We start from the raw sequence: 21411 nt of genomic DNA on the forward strand, positions 1-21411 counted from the left end.
CAAAAATATCGAGTAAAAAATATCGAGTACTAACTATATCGAATACATAAATATCGCTTAAAAAAATATCGACTACAATTATATCGTTGGACATGAAATTAGCCCTAACACTACAAAAATATCGACTACAAAAATATAGACTACCACAATATCGTTAAAAAAATAATATCGAGTTCATGTTTGCACACTTTTCTTTCTAAAATACCATCTTTATCATCAATAAAAGTCATTTCTCAGTAAAAAAAACTTTTCACATATAATACCTGTTTCTTACATAAAATTACTATTAATCCACATTTAATATACATTCTATTACATGCATTTTATCATTTTCTATTATTCTTTGCATTTAACTAACATTTTCATTACTTATTTTCACATATAAATATATTTCATTTAAACACGAACCTGCTTTAATGCGGGAACAACCACATACCACCATTCTCACATCAACAAACACTCCAATTAACTTAAAAAAATTCAAACTAGCCTATACTATGCTTCCTTACATCCTACAACCAATCAAATCAAAGCACACATAACACATATACTATAAAAGGGCTACATGCATTCTACCATTTGTTGCTGCTACCTATCTGGAAAGTAGATGCCAACACTTTGAAGATTTTGTTGCAGAATAAACATCTTTAAAGATCCAGCTTACTAGCTAATTAATCAAGTAAGTAACACAGCATTTTAGTAGAAAACTACATTAGAAGTGCACTATTTTCCTTACATCTCCTAACTCTTAGACTTATTTTATTTTCATGTCTTCCTACTTTTCTGATAGAAACTACTCCAACACAATTCCTATTACATGGTCATATTTCTTCATGTGCAAAATCAGATAGTAAGTATATAATAATTCTCTGTTACACACCAACTGCTTTGTTTAAACACTAATTTACAAGAGTATTTATTTTTCATTAACATTATATTTACAGATATACAGAAATGGTGCTATTTCTACAGCAAAAACGATAAAACTAACCTAATTACACATGTAAGTATAGATGTGTTTGTTATAAAACGGCCAATTTCATTAATGCACATTTTTAAACAACATATCTTGCTTTTTACATCTTCCCTATAGATCATTTGAAAAATCCAAGATCAACTATAGCAAAACACAAAAATACCCTTCAGAAAAATGTAAGTATAATTGTTATTTGCTAAAATGTGGGCACAAAAAACGCTAACTATATTCTTAACACCATGTTATTTATTTTAAATTGCCTCTACAGATATTCAGAAAACATCATACATCTATTCTACATATCATATGAAAACATCCTACACAAAATATACCAATATAGAAGAATCGCCTTGTAAAAAATGTAAGTATATTTATCATTTCTCTAAAACTGCCGAAAATAACACAGTCTATGTTCTTAACAACATCTTATCTATTTTATATTTCCTCTACAGATATTCTGAATACATCATACAGCTATTCTACCTACAACAAAGAAAACAACATATTTAGAAGTTAGTATACGTTTAAATCTGTTACATTTCCAAACGGTTCAGTATTAAAATTATAATATTTTGCTTTTATTTCTTCTATCTACTCTACAGATCATACCTGTACTAAATTGATGAACTCCAGCAATTACTACTATTCTACTATTTAAACAAGTAAGTATATGTAATGTTTACATAAAATGCACTAGTAGACAAAAATGACAACTGCTTTTGAGTAGGAAATACGTTTGTTATATATAAACATTAACGTTGTTTTTCTATATTTTCATACCAACAGCAAATAAAGACATACATACAAGAACATCATTCAAAAGACATTTCTGCTTCTGTGACTACTACTTTGATTAACTGTAAGTATAAATGCATCACTAATGATGTTAGCACCACATAAGTAAAAAAATGTGTACTGATTTTGTTTCTTTCTACTCTTTCCTAGAACAAGTAAATCAAAATGACTGAAGGTGCAGAATTTGTCATGTCTCAGAAAAATAAATTGCTATTATGCTACATGGGTTATGTGTATAATCAGGAGAGACAAAGTGGTAGAAAGGTTTTTTGGAAGTGTACACAATATTACTCCAACAAATGTTATGGGAGGGCCACTACCGAGGAAACTAATGTGCTATTTACTAGAGAACATAATCATCCCCCAAATGTCACCGAAATTGAAATTAGAGATGCCTTAGAAAGTATTAAAAGTGCTAGCACACAAAGTGACAAACCCACCACCCAAATACTTAAAGAAGAACTGGTAAAAATCCCTAACCATGCTTCAGGGCAACTACCCTCTATTGATTCCCTGAAACGCACAATTGCACGCACCAAACGACTCACTAGCACAACCCAACCCAACCCAACTTGTTTTGAAGAAATTATTATTTCACCCGAAATGGCCATCACACACAATAAAGATAAATTTATTCTTTTTGATAATGAAAGCAGTACAAACAGAATAATTATGTTTGCAACTGCAAGTAATTTACGAAAAATCCAACAGTGTCCCCAATGGATGATGGATGGAACATTTAAACCCTGCCCAAAACCTTTTTACCAACTGTATTCCATCCACGGTTTATACCATCATTCTAACATACCTTTCATTTACTGTTTGCTACCCAACAAACAGCAAACAACCTACACCGAAATTTTAAATGTTCTCAAAACGGAAATCAATAATTATTTTCCCGAAAAAATAATTATTGATTTCGAATTAGCTATGATAAATAGCATTTTGAGAACATTTCCCCACACAGCAATCCAGGGTTGCTATTATCATTTTAATCAGAGTATATGGAGGCATCTCCAAAAATCTACTTTAAGTGTACTATACTCTACAGATAGCACCTTTGCCTATCAAGTTAAAAAGTTAATAGCCCTGGCCTACGTCCCTGTTACAGATGTTGCTGAACATTACAATTTATTAATTGACAGCGCATATTATAAGAGGAATGAGGATAAGCTAACACCATTGCTAGACTATTTTGAAGACACTTGGGTGGGAAGGTTGCACAGATCAGGACATCGACGCCAGCCCAAATTCCAAATCCCTTGGTGGAATGTCTATCTCAGTACTTTAAACCAAGAGGCGAAAACCAACAACAGTGTTGAAGGGTGGCATAATGCTTTCCAAGCAACTACAAACAGAGGCAAACCCACATTCCACAACCTTCTTGAAGCTTTGAAAAAAGAACAAAGCTATCAGGAACTAAGAATGGAACAATCAGTGTCACAAATAGGGCCCAAACTCACTAAACAAACCCAACAAATGTTCCGACTACTTCAAAGTCAAGTCACATTATACCCTACAACTAGAGGTTTAGAATACCTGGCAATAATAGCAAAAAGTCTTCTATAAAAATGTCAAGTAAATATACGAATGTCTTCTTACAATACTAATAAAAATCACATGTCATAAACATATATAATGAATTATAAATAAAACATATTTGTTTGACAAACTTTTAAAAAATATGTAAAAAAATTCGTAACAAATATGCAATGTTTATAATTTTTTATAACATACACATAACATTAGAAATCGACATTTCCCACCCAATCAAAATTGTAAAATAAATACTTACAATATTTGGAATTGAGAGACGCAATCAAGGAAAAATCAATCCATACAATCCAATCCAATATCTTACTATTCCAATATGGGAAACCCTCAAAAACCCGAAAATAAATTGTAAAACGTAAAAAAACGCTCCAGGAAATCCCGAAAACAGTAGTGTGTACACGTTAGGATTTAAAGTTATATACACACAATTTTAAAAAAACGGTCACGCATATCAAAGTATCAATCCGATTCGAAACCCTCCAAAAAACCCGAAAAAGGTTTAAAAAGTGAAAAAACCGCTCCAGGCAAACACGAAAAATAGGAGATAAAAGTCAAAATATAAGCATAATAACTTAAACATTTGTTTCTCCGTTAAAAAACACGCTTCCTTCCATGTAGTTTTCATGCGAGGAACCGAAACCTGTAAAATAACATACATAACGAAAGCCACCCACAAATACCCCCTTCACATTTGTAAATATACTAACAATTAACATTAACCATGTAAGAAGACATTTCCGAACACTTAAAATTAGACTTGAAGGAAAAAAAGCACGACACATCTATAACGCAGACTTTTCACCCAAACGCTACTTAAACTAATAATACATACACCAAAAAACACTACAGAGTTTGATTACACCCTCAAACATGACCACTTACTTATAATTTGTATTAAAAAATAACCTTACCTCTCTCCACGCGAAGCAACTCCCAACCGCGAGCTTCTCCAGTCCTGAATGGAGCGCAATAACCTTACGCGGTAAAAAAGTAGTCCCCTTAACCCATTTGTGTAAAAGGATAATAGAATAAACAATGTGAAATAAAAAATATATAATACATACACATGTATAATGTAACAAATTAATACACTATACTCATGACAATTTTCCTTTATTAACAAAAAATAATATATTTAATATAAATTAATATATAATATGTATTATATATTAATAATATAAAATAATTATGTAAAACTTTGAATAAAAGATGTAAATATTTAGTTATTCTGTATATTTATATGAATAATTTTGTGTATAATTTTTATAAAACATTATAAATGTTTATGGGAATAATTAATAATGATAAATAATATAACTTATTTATTATTATTAATATAACAAGTAGAACCATTTAGTATATAAAGAATGGCCTGAAAAAAGTCTCTATTTTATCTGTGAATATATATATTTTTGTTAATAATCAATGAATGTTTATGTTTATTAATTAATAATAATAATAATTATTAAAATAATTATTATTTTTATTAATTAGTAAAAAAAGATTATATAATTATTTCTAATTATAACAAAATTATATAATTGCTTTACTAATATTTGATAAATACCAGATATTATAATTAAACATATTGTTTCCCTATACAATTATAAACTTTACAACCAAAGCGATTTATATGTTTTATGTAAAAACAACATTGTGTGAAATATACACCAAGAAAATTTATTTTGGTATTTCAATTTATCCTAAGAAATGTAATAATAGTCATGTTACTTGTTAAAAAGAAATATGTATTATATATTTTATTATATTAATATTTAATATTAACATTATTAAATATTAATGTAAGAAATATATAACAAATCATTGTTTAATGTATTTCTATATAAATACTTTAAATTGTAAATGACTGATGGGAATATGTAAAATTTACTGAAAGAATCTAGTAATCCAAATTATTGTTTACATTGACCACATGTATATAAATGTAAAGATGTTATTGTGTGAATAATAAAAGTAAAAAAAAATGTGATGTTATATTTGTTTTTGATTTTATTGTAGTACACAATAAAAAAATTAAAAATTGTTTAATAAACTAATTTGAAAACATCTATGTTGCATAATTTTTTATTATTAAAATACAGTAATGAACAAATGTATACAAATGTGCTGCACACTGACCAATTTTATATGTATTGTTACTACTCCAGTCAATCTAAAATCATAGAAGCTGCAGGACACTAGCAAAAATTATTTTACTATTCCTACTACACTCAAGGTAATACCATAAAATGTGGTGGAGACTAACCAATGTATTTTTATTAATCCAACTCCAGTGTTGGTAATATTACTGATGGTGCTGGACACCAACCAATTAATAATTAGAATTCCAACTCCACTCTAGCTACTGTCTGGAAACATGCTAATACATAAATTGTTTTTATCTAAATAAAGTGTAGTAATGTAAAGTTATAATAATATCTATTTTCGTGTAATAAATTTAATGTATCACTGTTAAGTTAAACTATACATCAGCACTCTAAAATACCCAAAACTGTCCCAAAACACTAAAAAGACCCCTTGACCCTAAAGGCCAAAACTGACCCAGAACCCTACAAATACCCCTTTATCAACAAACTGAAAACTGACCCTGAACCCTACAAATACCCCTTTACCCACAAACTGAAAACTGACCCTGAACCCTACAAATACCCCTTTACCCACAAACTGAAAACTGACCCTGAACCCTACAAATACCCCTTTACCCACAAACTAAAAACTGACCCAGAACCCTACAAATACTCCTTTACCCACAAACTGAAAACTGACCCTGAACCCTACAAATACCCCTTTACCCACAAACTGAAAACTGACCCTGAACCCTACAAATACTCCTTTCCCAACAAACTGAAAACTGACCCTGAACCCTACAAATACTCCTTTCCCAACAAACTGAAAACTGACCCTGAACTCTACAAATACCCCTTTACCCACAAACTGAAAACTGACCCTGAACCCTACAAATACCCCTACAACCACAAACTGAAAACTGACCCTGAACCCTACAAATACTCCTTTCCCAACAAACTGAAAACTGACCCTGAACCCTACAAATACCCCTACACCCACAAACTGAAAACTGACCCTGAACCCTACAAATACTCCTTTCCCAACAAACTGAAAACTGACCCAGAACCCTACAAATACCCCTTTACCCACAAACTGAAAACTAACCCTGAACACTACAAATACCCCTTTACCCACAAACTGAAAACTGACCCTGAACCCTACAAATAGCCCTTCACCCACAAACTGAAAACTGACCCTGAACCCTACAAATACTCCTTTTCCCACAAACTGAAAACTGACCCTGAACCCTACAAATACCCCTTTACCCACAAACTGAAAACTGACCCTGAACCCTACAAATACCCCTACACCCACAAACTGAAAACTGACCCTGAACCCTACAAATACTCCTTTCCCAACAAACTGAAAACTGACCCTGACCCCTACAAATACCCCTACACCCACAAACTGAAAACTGACCCTGACCCCTACAAATACTCCTTTCCCAACAAACTGAAAACTGACCCTGAACCCTACAAATACCCCTTTACCCACAAACAGAAAACTGACCCTGAACACTACAAATACCCCTTTACCCACAAACTGAAAACTGACCCTGAACCCTACAAATAGCCCTTCACCCACAAACTGAAAACTGACCCTGAACCCTACAAATACTCCTTTTCCCACAAACTGAAAACTGACCCTGAACCCTACAAATACCCCTTTACCCACAAACTGAAAACTGACCCTGAACCCTACAAATACCCCTACACCCACAACCTGAAAACTAACCCTGAACCTCCAAAAAACTCCTTTACCCACAAACTGAAAACTGACCCTGACCCCTACAAATACCCCTTTACCCACAAACTGAAAACTGACCCTGAACTCTACAAATAGCCCTTTACACAAGAACAGAAAACTGACCCTCAACCTCAAAAATACCCATTTACCCACAAACTTAAAAATTTCCCAAATCCCACTAAATACACCTTCACTCACGACTACCAAAATTACCCAGAACCCTAAACAATTAACCTATAACAAAAACTATGAAACTAAGCCAGAACACTATAAATAATAATGAACACAACATTAAACATAAATATATAAAAAAACAAATATTTTTCAAAAAACTATTATAAAATATATTATCACATTAGCTATAATAATAATTTAGATTAATTAATATTGTTTAATTCCAATTAATTAATTAACATCAACATTAATTAACACATTACATTTAAATGTATACAATTAATGTAATTAAGTCATTATTATAAATTAATTACCAATTAATTTATTTAAATGATATGCAATATATTAATTACATCATTAACTAATTATAATTAATGTGTTAGCAATTAATAAATGTAAATAATATACTAATTCTTAATACAATAAATCACTAATTATTATTAATTAATAACCAATGTATCAATGAAAATCATATACAAATTTTTTTAAAAAATATTAATTATTAATAATCAATTAATCAATTAATCAATTAAATTATATGCTAATTAATCAATTAAACAATTAACTAATTAATATTAATTAATTACCAATTAAAATCTAATTAAAACAATTACCACACATATATTAACTAATTAATTATTATTAAATTACTTCCCACCCTATTCCCCTATAAACCCACAACCCGCTCCTAAACATTTGGTACTATTTATTTATATATTATATATATATTATTTTATAAAATCAATATTTTCTAACATTTTCTCGATATTTTTTACTTTCACTATATTTCGATATTTTGTCTAGTCGATATTTTTAAGTCGATATTTTTGTATTCGATATTTTTGGGTCATTTTTGCAGTCGATATTTTTTTCAACGATATTCCTATAGTCGATATTTTGTTAATGTCGATATTTTTCCGTCGATATTTTGTCCATTCGATATTATGTAGTCGATATTATGTCCAGTTACCCTTGAAATCTGATAATCCTGCCATTCTTCAGCACCTTCTGACTCCCTACACCCCTTCACGCAGTCTGCGCTCTGCTGGCCAAAGCTTGGCATCTATTCCCTGATTTCGCAAATGCAGATTGGGTGGACGATCGTTCATGGTGCTAGCCGCCAAACTGTGGAATGCACTTCCTGTCCACATTCGCTCTTTAGATAACCTTCTTGCTTTTAGGAAAGCTATGAAAACTCATCTTTTCCCACTCCCCTATTAGCTTCCTACTTTGTTGTTTGTTATGTTCCTTTTCAGATACAGCGCCAGGACGCCCCTTTGCTGGGGCAGCTGTGCGCTCAAAAATACATTTAACATAACATAACATAACTTTTGGGCACTGTGCCACTGCTGTTCAGTGCCATAGTGCTAGTGCTCCCTATGGCAAATTGATGTATGGATTAGTGACTCCATGATTGGCTTGATTGGTTTACTTGTTAGACCCTAGTACTGTGCACTGTGTGTGTCCAGGGCTTGTAAATCCAATACTGCTGGTGGGCTTGCAGCACTGATTATGCCACCCACCGGAGCAGCTTGTAAAGTGTGTCTCAGGTCTGCCATTGCAGAGCCTGTGTGCAGTCTGGTACTGCCATGTTGACTGGGCAAGTGCACCCACTTGCCAGTACCTGAACCTACCCTTTTATACATGTTAGTCACCCCTAAGTTAGTCCCAAGGACAGGGTGCATTGTGGGAAAAAGGTAGTTCATGCCCTGATGTGTGCGGCATGTCCTAATAGTGAATTACAGCCTTTTCGTTTTTCACTATTGCAAGGATACCTGTTCCCCATAGGCCAGAATGGGCAGTTAGATTATAACATATTATAATCCTAACTGACTCAGGGAAATAGGTAGAAATTCGAGTTTAGTATGCATGAACTTAGAATGATAAAATACATCCTTTTAGTGAAGTTGGTTTTAACATTCTGTGTTTGAAAATACCACTTTTAGAAAGTAGGTATGTTCTTGCATAACTATCAAAGCCTGCCTCTGCTAGGTTGTGTATTCCTTGTCTGGAGTTTGAGTGACAGGGGCTGGGGGATTCCAGGGGACAGGGTGATCCAGCACAGGGCTAAATAGAGAGATCTGCATGCAGATGGGAGGGAGGAGTTGCACCTGGGACCTGAATGGGGCTGTGCCTTCCCTCCACAATGCTGGCTCCACCTCCTGTGGTGTGTCTGATGTCCCTGGCCTGCACTTTGTAAGGAAAGAAGGAGTCTTGTCAACAAAGTGCTCCAGGACTGACCAGAACTGGTTTGGACCAGGCAAAGGCCTCTCTGCCTTCAGAGAACAAAGAGAAAAGGAGTATAAATATTGGGACCCAGACCAAAGAACTTTAGAACACTTCTGGGAATCAAGACGAACCTTTGCTGAGGAAGAGAACCAGGAAGCTGAAGGAGGAGACTACCCCTGTGCTGTGTGTTTGGGGGCTGGCCTGCAGTGGTTGCTTCATTGTCAAAGAAAGGAGAAAAGGACTGAGTGTGCTTTTTATCAACTTGAAGAAGTATCTCCAAGGGCTTGAACTAGAGCTTGCCACCTGCCTGAAGTCTCAGGGATAAACGTCTTTACCAACCATCTCCCCAATGAATTCCCTTGCTGGGAATTGAAGTGCCTGCTGTTGTGCTGGGCCTTCTGAGAGACTGAGTGTCGTTGGGAGCTGGAAGCGTGACGCAACAACGAGAAGCGTATCGCCGCTGCAGCAGCTGTCGTCTCATCGCCGAGGAAGCGAGCCGCCGCTGCCGCTGTCATCATCACATCGCCGAAGGGCGGCGCATCACCGGAGAAGCATGCCGCTGCCGCAGAGGTTGCCGTTGCATCACCAGAGCGGCTCCAAAGATCATTGAGTCGCCGCACGGCTGTTGGGCGTGCACGCATCACTCCAATGTTGTTGCATCGCAACCAAGATGCCATTTTGTCTCATCGCACCACAGAACAGTATCGCATTAAGGTGCCATCTGGTCGCATCGCACCGGAGAGCTTCCCATATGACCACAAACTCCAGGAAGGCAGAGTGACAAGCCACAGGAGCGTGACTATGGAGGAGGAGTTTGTGCCGCGCTGGGTTCCGCTGTGTTCCACGGAACCGCTGAGAGCTGCAGCCGCCAACCACGGGAGAATCTTCTGAAACTGCCCCCTCCCCTGTGCCGGGTGCCGTTTTGCTGGTTGTCGGTCTGTGAGAGTGCAGACCCCCAGGGGAGGCAGCACTGTGACAGCAGGTGACGGTTCTTGAGGGCGGCAGAGGACGGAGGACGGAGGACGGAGGACGGAGGACGGTGAGCGGCGTGTGCAGTGGGCGCAGTGTGTGGTGTAAGGTGCGCGGAACCAGAGGCAGCGTTTGGACACGGAGCCCTCGGCAGTGCAGGGGAGGTGCGTGCACCCTGATTGAAGACGCCATTTTGTCTCATCGCACCACAGAAGAGTATCGCATCAAGGTGCCATCTGGTCGCATCGTACCGGAGAGCAGTAAGAAACTGATGCATCACCTCCCCAGACAGTAAGGAAGCAAGCAACAACTCCCCTGTGCAGCAGTAAGGAACCAACTCATCCACTTCCCTACATGTAAGGAACCAACAAATCACCTTCCCTGCGACCCTTTTGTTACCTTTGCGTTACCCATTTAAGGTACATTGAGAGTAAAGTGTCGCATTTACAACTTGAGAGAACTGAGCTATTTTATAACATTTTAAAGTCTGTTTTTGAGTACAGTATTGTGGATTTTTGTCGTTTGGTCTTGTGTTAAGTCTATATAAAAATACTTATTTTTATAATACAACCTGTGTGGTGTCCTTCTGTATTGTTATCAATGTATTACTGTGTGTTCACAAATTCTTTACACACTGCCTCTGAGATAAGCCTGCCAGCTCATGCGAGGCTACCAAGGGGGTGAGCAGGTTTTTTTTTAGTAGTGTACCCTCTTACCCTGACTAGACGCAAGGGTCCCTATTTGGTCAAAGGTACCTACCTCTGCCAACTAGAGACCCCCAAATCTAACACATTCCAATCACTGTAAAAAGTTAACATGAACACATAAGAACAACAGAACACAAGCGGGTGTTATTCATGGTGCTTTCGGATTTTGCAAATCGCATCCCTATATCAAACATTGCACACTAAATTATAGCACTAAGTGATACATTTGCATTTTGCATGATTTCATGTAATTTTGCATAATTTTACCAACATTCAACGGAATTGCATAAAAACAAATTTCACAAAAGTTGCACACCTCTACTTCTTACATTAACTGTAGCACTTCTTGAAAGGCATTCCATTGTGGTGGAATTGGCTCCTGAATTCATTTAATCTCTCGGGAACTTCTATAAAAAATGCAACGCTTTGAGAAGAGTTGTATTAAGTGCCTTACCTGGTGTGAAGTTTGGCCTGTAATGGGTGAGAGATCACCTGACCTCAAAATGTGTAAATCTCACTCAAAATGAGTGACGTTTTAAGTATCTGCAGCTGTTGAAGCTTGCAGTTCCACAGTAGAGGCCCCAGGGGGAGATGCCAGTAGCAGGATAGTTTCTTCTGATGCTGTGGTCAATAACAATGCAGCTCTATTGCAGTTCATTTGGATTGTGTGAATGTATGAACGGGTACGGGAAAGTCCCAGATCAATTTGGGGTCAAAGCTCTCCAATTTGTTGTCTTTTGCCTCTGGCGTCCTGGCACCCCACCTGTTAAATGATGTAAGGCCATTTACAATTATGTTTATTACAGAGCAGAGCTTACAATGTAAAACACCTTTCTAATGAATTTGTCAAAGAGCTCACTTGTAAAACTCAGGGGCATATTATCAAGGGGGTTTATCTCCGATTTTTTGGCTTTAAAAGCCAAGAAAGCGGAGATAAAATTATCTTCTCATTACCTAGCTGTCGCTAACACCAGTTAGCGACAGCTAGTAGGAGATAGCGACCATCTTGGGCCCCACTTTGCATGTCAGTGATATTTATCACTAATGACATGCAAAGTGGGCGTGCCAAGATGTTAGCGACTGGAAACAGTCGCTAACATCGCTATCTCCTATTACCAACTTTTGGAGATATTCGCGCTAAGAGCGAGTATCTCCAAAAGCTAACACCTGCCCTGAGCAGTTCTTAGCCATGTTATCCAATGGGAGGTGGATAACATGGCTAAGAGCATTAGCTCGGTAATGCATGAATATCGCTGACTTTTCAGCGATATTCATGCATTGCGACCGTTTTTTATCGCATTTGCGATAAACCTTGGTAATACCAAGGTTTATCTGCGATAAAAATCACCGCAGCTCAGCGGTAAATTTTTGTCTCTAACCAAGCAATTGCGATAATTATCGCTATTGCTTGGTAATATGCCCCTCAATTCCTGTCTCATTTGGCAGAGTTTAAAATGTAAAACCCCTTCCTATTACATTTTTCACGATTCACTATGTATAAACTATTCCTATTTTATTAGCCAGAGTTGTTCCGATGCAAACAGATTTCCATTAACAATATCGCAATCAGTTGTGTATAAGGGAACTAACACCACTCTTCCTATTTTGTGATTACATAAGCTCTGGCACACAAAAAAGCTGGCTCGAGCCACACCTAAAATAATCACTAAATTCCTCAAAGATGGTAAACTGGGGTCTAAATTAAGCGTGTTCAAAATTCCAGCAAAATTATGTGAAATTACCTGCAGTTACACAAATTGCAAATATATTGTTTTTTTTCTATATTTTAGTGTGAAATGCGTTGTTACAACAATATTTACGAGAGGATACATTAAACAGCCTCTTATATTGTGTAAATTTTGACTGCAAAAGGTGAGTTTGCAGTAAGTTTTCATTGAGAATGGTGCAAAATTATGCAAAGTGGTGTAATGGCGTAATTTCATTAAATTTACCATATGAAGCATAACATGAAAATTCCCAAAAATCCAACAATTAAGCCGATTTCATTTACATTTTGCCCAGGTCTAGTCTACATCCCGTCTTTTATGCTACAGTTCCATTTCTTGCACGCAACAGTTGTTGCACCCCTCATCTTTTCTAGTACTCATTGTTCTATGATGAATGTTATGTTATGCTATGTCATGTTAGGTTGTGTTACGTTATGTGACGTTGTATTACATTTACAGGGATTTGAATAGTACTGTTTTGCCATCAGTGAGGCGTAACAGTGCTCTCAGTTAGAAATTGTTTTCTCAGACGAAATTCTGGATGTGATTAAATCATTTTTCCAGTCCCTAGAAGGTCACTTTCTGTCACCAAATAAAGACTTTAACCGTGTACTTCATTTGTGGAATCCTTGCGAAATCGAGGTGTGGTTGCACAGCAAACCTGAGCCTTTCATGTCAGAACCAATAAAATAATGACATTCTTCTGTTTCCCTCTGATCACCAGGGAGCCAAGAGAAGCAGAGTGAACATATCCGGCATTTGACACCTCATTTCATGCCCTTTTCCGCCTGGTCCCAAAATGTAAAAGCTCAGTAACTGACACATAGGACATGGGCATTGCTTTTGTGGCATGATATTCACATTGATGTAGAGTTGCTTAAATATCTCATGCCTCGACTATCACTGAGGCGGCACTATTAACAGAAGAACTATTGTTTGGCTAGGCAAGGTTTATAGGATCAGGCTTCAGATAGAAGATCTGATCCTCAGCTGATATATAATGCTAAAGCTACAGATGAAGGCAGCAGAGCTGATTCACAGCCTCGCGGGTCTGTTAGTAGAGCTGCCTCTAGGTTACACAGACCTGGCATTTTGCGGCCTTTCACAGGAGGGATATAAATCACGATACATAGAACTCAGAGGCTCGAGCAACACAAGGCAATGTCACACACAACTCAAAAGCTACGGATTTAGATAGAAGAGCTATCTCTCATTAACAATAATGTCAAAAGTATTTGCTTTAGGCAGCAGAGACAGCATTCGGGATATGAGGACATACAGGGTCAGGACTCAGACGGCAGAGCTTCGATCCCTTTACACATATTTTATATCTTCAGGCCCCAGAGAGCAGAACTATCACTCGAGACAAGCTGGTATGGTAATCTGGGGCTTTAAACAGCAGAGCTATGCCCAGGCTGACACTCCTCTCATTACATGAGTGAATACATTAAATATAACACAGTCTTACAGTGAACGTTTCTAAGGCTAGCACAAATGGCCTCTTTACGAGTTAAGAGCTAGAAGGGTGGGTAACCCAATAAACCCTTGCAAGCTTGGGCGAATAATATGTAAACAAATGATGCCAGCAAGGGATTTATTTTTTAAGGAAACTAATATGCAACAATGTGAATCTGTATTCAAGATTTAAGATTCAGACTGAAAGTATCAGTCACTGTATACTTGAGCGTATTCAGTATCTCTTCAGACAAGAGAGTTTAGCTACCACACTAGCTAAAAAAAGAAGAGAAACAACAAAGGGATGTTTTTATATCAAAAAATGTTATTATTTATTTTCATATAAAATCATAAGGGTTCTTGATCAGTCATAAGTATTAATCAGACAATGCATTTCTAATGTACAAGGGATACATCAATCTCTCCTATACTACAAAAGAAAAAAGTCCAAACTGTTACAGTGGGAACAATGACTTCTAATCTGGTAGAAGTAAGTCACAGGAAGCAGAAGTCATACAAGCAGAAATGGACGTAGAAGTCGACGTTTCGGTCTTAACGTTTTATTTTAGAAGACCTTCCTCAGTACGAATAATTATAACATCTAGCGTTGACCCTTGGGTAGTGGACTATAGATGACCAATTTCGAGGTGAATCAATGCTGTTGGTGTCTAATTCTATCTGGAAGGGGGTACAGCACACTCTTTTATCTCTCAACGCGTCTTTTTAATCACGGAGGATGATCCTTTTTTTTTTTAATATTCACAGGAAAGTTTTTTGTTAGGACTGACAGAGCAACATAAATCCCACGTTCCCAATGAGGAGAGTTAGTGCCGGCGTAGACACGGTCAGGAACAGCTGAATTTGCAGCACAGAAAATGAAGAGCTGGAATTAAGTTTAGCAGCTGGTATCTTCAAGGCAAATTCAGGTCATTAAGCTTTTTCCTCATAATGGGGAATAACAGTTCAGACCTGGATTTACCGGATGCTTTTCAAGCAGTTTTTCCCGTTTTGGCAAAAACGTTGACAATTTCCGCCTGCTCTGAGCTGGCAGAAAATATTAGTGGGCCTACTGGGTGGGTCTGGAGGTGTTGTTGGGGGTGGGGGTTGGGATTGGCGGGGGTGCCGGGGTGACGTGGACTCTTGTGTTTCTCCAGGGAGTGCATCAATTGTCCCCCTTGATTGCCGCAGGCAGCGGCAGGGCTGTGGAATGCTGTTTGCCACAGCCCCAGGCCCTGCAGCCACTGACAGACCCGTTGACTCCCTGCCTGGACTCATCAGGTCCTCAGTTTTAGACTCAATAATTCCAGGCCCTGAAGCACTTCCAATACTAAACTGCTTTATTTCAGCCAGAATTAGCACTTCGGATAATGTATGGCAACTATCACAACTCGTAATGGGAGCCTATGCTTCAACAAGAAGCAGCAACCTTAGCATCTCTTGAAACTCAGCCACTTGTTGTCTATCTGTTCTCCACCTTGCAGAGCCATCCCTCTGGGGAAAGACAATCACAATCACTGGCCTCATGTGGGGCTATATTATCAACGGCCAGCGATAATTATTGCTGGCCATGCTTAGCGATACATTTTATATCGCAGGCTATCTCTGGAATGTATCGCCCTGGTAGCGCGTTATTAACAACGCGTTTCTCCAGGGCGATAAAAATTCCAGAGATAGCGAGGTTATCGCCTTTGTGCAGGGAATAACGCTAGCTTTCTAGTGATGTTCCCTGCAAAACGGCGTTAACCTTGCTGATACGACCCTGTGGTCGTACCAGCACAATCCACCCCCTATGTAAAGCATAGGTAAGTCTGGATTTTAGCAGACATTCGTTTTGGTGAAAAACGCTGTTTTCGCCAAAATCTAACGTGTGCTAAAATCATGTGGGCTGCCTTATAAATATCGCGATGTGAACATCAGCGATATTTGCAAGGTTGTCCATCCGGGGAACGCCCAGTGACGCCCACTTTGCATTTCATTAGAGATGCACAGGGAGGCGTTGGGAAACAGGATGCTAACATGCGATTATGCATGTTAGTACCCTCTTGTAAATAGGGCGATGTTTTTATCTCTGCTTTTTTGGCTTTTTAAGCCAATAAAGCAGAGATAAAGCCCTTGTATATATGCCCCGTAGCAAAGCTATTTCACACACACTTGATGAAAACAACGAATCTGTACTACAGGTTACATTGGGCTTAAAGGTATTATTTTCTAGACCAGAGGTCTCCAACCTTTTCTGTAATAGGAGCTACTTATGTTCCATGAATATCCTCCCGAGCTACAAATATTATTGGAGATTTAATATTTACCACATCAGACAAGATTACATTAGTTGCCTTAAGCAAAGATTATCAGCAGTGAGCACTTTAGTGTATCAGGCAAGGTTGCTTGTGAAAATGCTCACTATATAGGTAATATATTACAGCCATAGGTGCAACGCCCCTTGCACCAAGCTAATAATATTAGTAATAAATCTCCCCAACATGGTTTAATTTTCTTTTTACTCAAATATCAGCTTTAAGTCGATTTTGAAAATTCAACCATTTTTCTCCACACATCCGTTTATCAGCCCCAGACACATGATTTTCAATTTTGGTATACATATATTAATTCAGCCAAGCACAAGATTTATATTTAATTGACAAGGCCGCACACAGGAGAGCTGCTCTGCAGGTAGCTGGGGAGCTAGCAGTAGCTCATGAGCTACTCATTGGAGAAGCCTGTTCTAGCCAGCACATTTCTTATCTCAGGTTTCAAACCTAGCAAGCTCAGACCTCACACAGTAGAGCTATCAATCAAATAACGCAGAACATATAGGTTTTGACATCAGATAGGAGAGATGTCCCCCAGGATGTGTTTGAGTTAGAAAGCAGAATTATCAGTGTCATACTTCAGATAGAATTGCTATTTTTCAGTCTACAAGTGTCATACACAAACAAGAAACTTCAGACAGCATAGCTAACCCTCATGTGGCCCAGATATTACAAGCTTAGAGAGCACGTCTCTCAAGTCACAAATATCTGACAATTGAGACAGCACATCCATCCCTCAAGTTACCTAACTTCTATTACGGTCTGATTAAACATAACACAATGCAAATGAGGATTTGAACACGGTTACATTGTCAACAAGAAGTTGTAACCTTGGCACTTGGAGCCAGCCTTACTGTTGTTTGTCCATTACAGCTTGCACACTGGTTTTCAGGGGTAACTGCCACCAAAGAAAACATGGTAGTAATTGCCCATGTTAAAAATTTAGTGAGTCTGATTGGAATTTTGGTCCAAATGGGAGGAAGTTGTAATAGGGAAACAATTAGCATCTGAGCCCACTGTCACCATCAAATGTTCGAGTCTCCATGACTGTGTCCTTTATGTGTGTCTCGTGCTCTCTCTTTCTCCCTCCTCTTCTTTCTCACTTGTTCCTTTGTCTCTTTGTTTTCTCCACTCTTCTGCCTGTTTCACAATCCCATTGATTTCAAATCTGGATTTTGTTAACACTAGAAACACTCCAGAGTACACCCTTCACCACTCTAGAATTTCCTTAGAATCTCTCTGAGCTGAGAGAAGACCCTTGAAACATCGAAGGCAGCAGTCAAATGGCTCGATTCTCCCCAAGACATTCAATTTGCACTGCTAAGTCAATAGGAAGAAAAATGTATGGACCAAGGCTTACTGAACATTCTACACAGTGCAAAGAATCTCACCCCTCTATGGCTATGAATTGCGTTGGCAAGTATCCTATTGATGAGATCTCATAGATGGCTGGGATCCTAATCTGCCACCCCATTTAATAAGATTGGAAGGCTTTTCACCTGGACGAAAATTTGCTGATCCAAGTACCAACAGAAAAACCATCTGCTATATAAATGATAGATCCTATCATGCTAATGATGTACGGTGCAGCAGACAGTGTTCATCCTTTCAACAAACAATGTATGCAATCTTTCTCCAGCCATCTGAACAAAGCTGGATTGGGACACAGTGAATTATGGATACTTTGCTGTTTGGCTGCTGCAGTGTTGGCTAAAGTAATGATTCTCCATCGTACTGCCACAGACCATTAAGTAAAATTGATTATTTGTGGTTGTTTATACAAAATGTTCTTCTGGAAGGAATCTTACTTCCAATACTCGTGTAGAAGGTCACACCTGCTCAAAGGTGCTGGAACGTGGAGTGTAGCAGGTGATCAAACCCACCCAGCAGATGACTTTGAAGATGTTGAGGAGTCTAAGACTTATCTTTTATGTGCTCAAGTGCATCACAGCCAACTTCAGTCGGAATTAAGCAGGGGTCAGAAAAGAACTTCTTACAAACCACTGCCTCTTCTTTCATCAGTTAGTTGTATTTTGCTCACGCCTCAATGCATAGGGATCGTATCTTGCAACTTGAACTTTAGAGACACTGAAGTGCTGCAGAAGTTAAAGCAGAAAGCTTATTGAAGAATTTCTAACAGACTGAGATGCAAAAATTCTTTCTAATTCCCTTTCTAAAGTGTGAAAATATTACAATGTGGCTTGTTGCACCTCTTAAAGGTGAAGTGTGCCGCAAATAAGGTTTTAGGTAGTTAAACATAACAATAAACACATTTACTTAACCGTTGTTTTACATATCACCTTTTTCAGTTGATTTGCCCATTTACAGGACCAAGCTCAGAATGCGCCTTAACAGCAATCGCTACCACCCTTTATTGTGTGGAAAATAAGGAAAGGTCGATTGGCCGGGCCTATCATGGCTCGGTGTGAAAGCATCACTACTCTTCCATCTGGCTCCTCTGCTCCCTAACTCCTACATATTTATGGCATGATTTGCTGCTCTGGGGTACATTTTATTACCAAAATGTCCATATTCAATATAATGCCCCAATGGCCCACAGCGAGAATCGCATGTTTCTTCTTATACCTTCAGATGTCTAGGCAGTCAGTGTTGGCAAGCGAGTAAAGGCAGCTTGGAGCTCCAATATAGCACCTAGAGGCAGCCCTGGACACCCTGCGTGTGTGATGATAACCAGTAGTTATCACACGGCCCCGTTCATGCAGTAAGAAACAAACATATCACGGATTCAGGAAAAACAACTAAGCCCAGCTCAGTTAGCTGACATGACACAAGGACCAGAAAGGCAAAGAGTGCATTCCAAAGTTTAATAGAGGCGCAAAACTATTAGCAACAGGCATTTTTAAAGAGGATAAGGAGCATTATAAGGGATTATATGGCGATCCTAAGTGATAATCGACATGATTCACTAATGTTTCTAAAACGCTTTCATTTGGAGTTTGTAGAAGATTATATAAAGAATTTACCCTGATTGGTGAATTAAACAAGGGCGTTTGAGACTGGTATCAATCTCCTTTGCTTCTTGTTGTATTAAGACAACTGTAATGCGAAAACAATTGTTTATAAATAACTTTGAGCTTCAAACACCAAAGCTTTTGTGAAAAAATATTATAAGCAAAGTAATTTGGGTTAAGCAAGAACATTGTCTATTTGGTTGTCAAGCAAAGTCTACTACATTCTATATGCCTAGAATGATGTGCTCTAGCCAATATGTAATCTCTGCCACAGATATTGCACAAGCAATAACAAGGCTCAATCCATACCGGCATTTGATACAAATGGAATCTCACATTTTGTGCTAAAATTGTGCTCCATAGGGCACAGTAAAACCAACATTTTTGCATAGAGCAGTGCATTAGTCAGTTGCAGCCACAGACTCTTGGTAAGGCTCCATTTTGACACCGCTACTGAAAAAAGCTTCAAGGGGCTCAGTGACTAACTATGGGCTCTTAGCCATGGCTTATTGTTTTGAGAGTATCTTTGTCCAGCATCTCACATCTTAGCTGAGTTACTTTACTTTATCTTAAGATATTTTTGTGAGTACACAAAATCATTCACCTCTTAATGCTAAATAGCAAAAATTCGGGGCGTATTATCAAAAAGGGCGTTAAAAATGATCGCCGGTTTAGCGGCAGAATACTTAAAGCGGCGATAATGGGCTTGATAATATGCTCTTGAGAATTCCAGTAGAAGTCCATGTTCTGGTGTGAACATGGGCTTCTATTGGATTTCTCCTGGGCAAATTATCAAGCTCATTATCGCCGCTTTAGTGGCATTTTTCTGCCGCTAAACCAGCGATAATTGTAACGCCGTTTTTAATAATAAGCCCCTAAATAACCTGAAATCGCCTGGAGCTGCATGTAAGCAATGGCTGAATAAAACAAGATTTATGTGAATCAGACCATAATGTAAGGGCATGGAGTTCTGCGGTTTAAGTGTGGCAATGGATTTAGGAAGCCGGTGTAAATTTGGGTAGTGATAAGACGAGCTAGTGGGTGGAATGTAAACTTCTAGTGGAGCTGTAGCAAGAAAATTTAGGGAAACTCATGTCAGTTGTATTGTGATAGATGGCTTTTTGTACAATCGCCATAGATTTAAAATTAACTTTGCTGTGGATAGGTAGCCAATAGGGTGACCAGACAAATTCAATTATGTCTGGGGCTGCAGTATTTTACATTTACTGAAAGCGCTTAAACAGTTGGGTAGGTGAGATTAGACAGAAAGATTTTCTATAACTCAGCTTGGATTCAATGTAACCACTGACAATTTCCAAATGAAAACACAAATCCAGAAACAGAAGAGTTATTTTCAGGATCCTAAGATGAAAACAAGCATTTGCAATGCAACAGGTCTCACATTTACTCACTTTTGAGCTATTGGCATTGTAAATGACAACACCTTTTATTTATGTTTTGGTTTTTAAAACATAAATAAAATGCATTGTCATTTACAATGTCAATAGATTAAACTTGCATAAAGGCTAGACCTATTGCATTGCAAATGCTTGTTCTTATCATTCTCATTCCTGCCCACATCAAATTATCTCTCGTTCTGTCCTTTTTGTTTCTTTTTCATCCTTTCTTTTTGACTCTCTCTGTCATTGTACTTGGCAGCCTTTAGCCCTCACTCCTCAGCTATGCCATGTTATTACTATACAGTGTTCT

At 37.8% G+C, this 21411-nt stretch overlaps 1 long non-coding RNA gene across 1 annotated transcript; it reads left to right on the forward strand.

Moving 5' to 3' along the window:
- The first annotated feature begins 353 nt into the window (after positions 1–353).
- Positions 354–1393, forward strand: LOC144753386 (uncharacterized). Its single transcript, XR_013594326.1, has 3 exons — positions 354–850; positions 945–1003; positions 1094–1393. It is a non-coding gene; the product is annotated as an uncharacterized LOC144753386 (long non-coding RNA).
- Positions 1394–21411: the final 20018 nt, after the last annotated feature.

The sequence above is a fragment of the Lissotriton helveticus genome, chromosome 5_1 (assembly GCF_964261635.1).
Source record: "Lissotriton helveticus chromosome 5_1, aLisHel1.1, whole genome shotgun sequence".
In the NCBI taxonomy this organism is placed as follows: domain Eukaryota; kingdom Metazoa; phylum Chordata; class Amphibia; order Caudata; family Salamandridae; genus Lissotriton; species Lissotriton helveticus.